Source organism: Crocuta crocuta, unplaced genomic scaffold (genome assembly GCF_008692635.1).
Source record: "Crocuta crocuta isolate KB4526 unplaced genomic scaffold, BGI_CrCroc_1.0 scaffold31, whole genome shotgun sequence".
NCBI lineage: Eukaryota > Metazoa > Chordata > Mammalia > Carnivora > Hyaenidae > Crocuta > Crocuta crocuta.
Genome location: NW_027528362.1, coordinates 4,794,833 through 4,799,743, shown reverse-complemented (window position 1 = coordinate 4,799,743; position 4,911 = coordinate 4,794,833). Strand labels below are relative to the sequence as shown.

The 4,911-nt window shown below is 43.7% G+C and overlaps 1 non-coding gene across 1 annotated transcript; it reads right to left on the bottom strand.

Moving 5' to 3' along the window:
- Window positions 1-451: 451 nt before the first annotated feature.
- Window positions 452-584, bottom strand: LOC144223322 (small nucleolar RNA SNORA72). Its single transcript, XR_013332667.1, has one exon. It is a non-coding gene; the product is annotated as a small nucleolar RNA SNORA72 (small nucleolar RNA).
- Between the last annotated feature and the right edge of the window lie 4,327 nt (window positions 585-4,911).

The window sequence follows — 4,911 nt, the reverse complement described above, 5'->3', positions numbered from 1 at the left end:
GCCATGATCCCAGGGCTGTGGAATCGAGCCCTGCATCAGGCTCTACACTGAGCATGGAGCCTGCTTAAGATACTCCCCCCACTCTTTCTCTCTCTCTTTCTCCCTCTGTCCCTGTTGCTCTATCTCTCAAAACAAAATTTTTTTAAAAGAAAAGAGACAAAGGAAGCATAGCTTTATCAATTATTTTATCAAAGGAACAAGTATAGAAGCATCACTTGCAAGTGCTCAACAATCATTACTGCGTGCACTAAAAGGGGTATGTTCTACTTTTTCCTGAAAAATAAAACACAATAGTTTTACAATTCATTTAATAGTAACTGGTAATCATCAAATTAGCGATGTTTGTCTTCAAAAGTTATTTCGCCAGCTATGCTGTCATTTCTCAAGGATGACCAGATACCTAGAGTCCTAGACATTTCTCATATAAGATGCATCATAAAAATCAGACTTGGTTTATTATGAGCATTGATAAAACCAGAGCTAGGGAAAGAACTAGATCTCGGGACACATGCATAGCCTTAATATAGTGAATATTTATCCCCTCCCCCTGAGTTATTACAAAATCAGAACAAGAATATTCACAGAGTACATTCTACTTTCTAAAAACCCACCGTACAGCCAACCGTCATGTACCCCCAAGGCAATGATGCTCAGTGTGCTCAGACAGTCCTGCTGCCAAGCTTATTGGTCTCTAATGAATTACTCTTTTGTTGACATCGGCACTCTTCAATTCCAAAGCCAACCACACATTTCCTCTAGAGTCCACCTCTCCATTTCCATTTATCTGCAGACTGTCTGCAGAGACGATCCACCAGGAAGAGGACAACACTCACCTTGGAACCAGAAGGTTTGGGTCCAGGTTTCAACTTATACTTTACTCAGCTGTGCACAAAATGTGATTTTCCTCACCTTTGTGTCTGTGTGAATAATCTCACACTCCTTCCTCACCACCCTCCAACAACAGGTGGTAAAAGTATTACCATTAGGAAAGGCTTTGGAACCCCAAGAACAGCCTTTGTCCTTTTTCACTGGAAAGTTTAAGAGACAGTCATCTGTTCTCAGTAGCGTTATGGTGTGGAGTGTGGGGACCTGCCTCATGGAAGCCACTATTAATTGAATATTAGAAACACTCCGCTTCAGGTCTAAACCTAAAGACACGTTCCATCCAGTTGGATCCTCAATATTGCCCCAGAAGACAAGGAGGGAAGGAGTCATTCTTCCCAATTTGCAAATGAGGAAAAAGGGAAGCTCAAGGCTTAGCAAACTGACGAAGATCACTCAGCTAGAAAAGGGCCAAACTAGGGCTTAATCTTTCAACTTTTCTAATTCCTAGTTGTTCCCCTTGAGACACCTTTAACAAAAAGGAACAAAGCAGTGCACATACCTCTTCTCAGTTCAAGGAATGACAATTAATGACCCAAGAGAGTTGACGTACCTCCAAAAAGACTCATTCCTCCCCTACTTACATTGTAAGAGTCAGGTTTATTCTACATTCTCTTAAATTGACTTAAAACAATCAGGAGAAGGCTCATTAAAATTCACTACACAACAAAAATAAAATACTTAGAGGTCACGTATAACCTCGCATTTTGTAGATATTGACAATGAGCCATCAAGAATTTATTTCATAGATGGCTATTATAATTATTTCACAACACAAAACACCTAGACAGGCTCCTTTTTTATTGGAAAGAGAGGTTTTAAAGATCAATTTAACAATATCACTTTCAGTGTGAGAGTTCCGAGCCTCAGTCCAGTGGGACACGTTCTTGACGTCTTGCACATTTAATTTACAATGAGCTTCAACAAATTGTACTCTTTAGCCGTCTCTCGTGATAGAGGTCACACACCCCTGCTGACGCTTAGCTGTAGACAGACACTATCCAGCACATTCTAGTCATTTCCAGCTTGAGACACAGATGACTCCAAACTTACAGTAATTAGATGTTGACAATCTCTTTGACTCAGTGAAATGAAACACCATCGAACCCAGTTTAAATTCTTCTCAAGTTTTCAGGGAGATTGAGTGACGTCTGCATGAATAAGACACTAGATGGCCTGGCAGCAACTGGGATGCCTACAAGGTGAAGGGTGGATTTGAGACAAGAGGGTTTTGTACGATGCAAAGCGGCATATGGACCGAGGGGGCCACACGCTTCGCACGTGCCTCACCAGATCATGGCTTGGCTGCACGAGCTGCTTTTTATGAGTGCTCAGTTCATCGACAAACGGAATAGAAGATCCAAGACCACCTTTCTAATTGCAAAATGCTTCTCCCTCCCCCACAATCAGATTTCTGCTCATTTCAGCTCTGCAAAAGAATGTCATCATCATAATTCCTAGTAGCTTGCTTCTGTTTCCGCTTCAATAGATACCCTGTAGATGGGAAGTCACATAACAGCTTTGCTCCCCATCAAGTTGCCTGTACCCGAAAACAGCTGCAATGCTTATCTAATTAAACCCTAGCGCCAAACTGTGAGCTTGGCCATCAATCATTAATATTGTATTTTGGATCGCTTTAAATTCTGACTGAGGGTACGTGGCTCCCCACACACTGGTCTCTGAAGGAGATTTTTCAAATAATCTTTAAGTGGCATTGAAAAAATAAAACAAGCTGCCTGCTGTTTGACGAGAGCTCTACTACCTTGCTGCACCCTGATTAGCTGTTAATACTAATTGAGAGATGAATATTGCTTATCCCGAAATGCTCAAGATTTTTTTCAGGACTACTAAGAGGAAAATGCGGTTTTCCTTCCCTCAGAAATGTGGCTCCTTGCCCAAATTTTAAAATAGCGCCAAAAGAATGGTGGTTTCTGGGTCTCTCGTCTACAGCGTTGCAGTCATTACACTGAATCACTTCTTTACTCTGCGGGGCCATCCCACAAGTTAGTGAACTGTGATCTCCACGTGGGATTTGCACATTCATACCTTACATCTGGAACGTGGAAATGGTCCTCACAGAGATCTGATAGCGCAGAAGTATTTATGTCAATCTCTGTCCTGCTAAGGCACATGTTGATGCACTTGGGTTCAAGCTCATAAACCAAGAGGAATGGTTTCCTACATCGCTATTCTAATAGACTGAAGCCAACAGGCTATGCCAAATGGGACAATTTAGACAAAGAGAGCCTGGCAAAACCCAATGAATGTCTGCTTCCTTCTAGCATTCTAGGAAAAATACCAAGCAGCTGTGCCAAAGCATACTGCTCTTCTTTGTTAGGAAAACACTCGGACCCACTCGCAATCAGGGATGCAGTCGGCAGCGGGTTCAGTAAATCTGTATGGAAGACAGGCTTCCAAAGGACGCACACTTGACTGCAGAAATACAATGCACACCTAGCTCAGCATAAACACAGCTTAAAAATCATAAGGAAAGAGAACAAAGCATGGGGACCATGAGGTTCTCATTCCTATAAGCCGAGACTCACTGGGCCTTTGCCAGGGCACTGCCTGGCACTCAGCCACATCATCTACAGAGTGACAGGGAGTCTCAGAGAATACAAATAAGAGAAAGAGGCTGACTCAAGAGTAGCAAAAATATAAGGAAAAGTGGAGGCTTAGGATAGCATAGTGCAGAGAAGAGAAGCCTAAAAGATTTATAAACAGTCTGAAAGCCCATATGAAAGACTAGGTTGATGGGAGTAATCAGACGTGTCTCCTGAGTCTAACTGACACAGGTCGGGGCATGGGGATGAGGACTATCAATTTAGCTAAGCTCAAACTACATTTCCCAGAATTCCTACATGTGTATGCCTGTGGGGTGTGTGGGGCAGAGGTGTGTGTGTGTGTGCATCGGTGTAATTCTGTGGGGAGAGAAAGAGACATTTTGCAGGCAATTTGGAAGATGGGAGTGAAGTAGCAGCCACATTGCTTTCAAGGCTTTGAAGGTCAGACCAGGGCCGGAGGCCTTGTTGATCTGTCTGCTTACCTTGCAGGCCTACAGCAGCTCTAGCTCCTGCTGAATCCCTTCCTTCAACTTCTGTGACTCCGTGGCCAGGAGAGTGTCTAGCTTGCTGACAATGAGTGCCAGCTGCTCCACATGCCCATCACCAAAGTTGGAGGTTAGAAGGCTGTGAGAGACCAACACAGATTCTAGTCCATCCTCCTGGATCCCAGCTGGTCCCCGTGGCTCCCAGTTTATCCTTGCTTTCCCCACTTCACATCCACCCTCCCTCCTAGCCCCTAATCCCACACATACTCCTCCATCAGTGGGGCTACTGTGACCACACTGGGACAGAAGAGCAATTTTCTTGGCCTATAGTGGTTTAACTACAACATTCTAGGTGGCTCACGGTTCAGCTCTGTGGGGTTTGGGGCTTAGAAATCCATGCTCAAGGCTCTGTGAGTAATAAACGGTCTCTGATCCAGAGACCTCATGCTTGCTTCCCATCAGTACATATATAATTGTGGCAGGCTGACCTGTGAACTTGTAAAGAAGGGTGAATCTCACACTCTGCTCAGTTTCAAACTTAACGCTTTCTACACAGATTCCCATAAGTTCGACATCCTTAACCCCTTCTTTGATAAGGAGACTCCGTTTTCGAGAGTCCACTATTTCCCTGCCAAGTCTTCTAGTCTCCCCACCACCACCCCCCCACTCTAGGACAGAACATAACCTTGAATCTTAACTAGCATCACCAGAGCCTTCAGACCCGACTAGTCCTTATTAGTCCTTTATCCAGAACACCAGATTCTGCTCTGAACATCCCTTACCTACTGGATTAGATCTTTTCTGTGAAAATACAAATACCCAGAGTTGTAATATCAAACACTCCCCTTACTTTCATTTTGCTGTCCGGCCTGTCTCCCTCACAGTTATAGTGCCCTGCTGCTGAATTAGACCCTCATTTTCTCTTCTGAAACAAAAAGTTGATTATCTCTGCTGATTTGCAAAGCTGTACTTGATTCCCA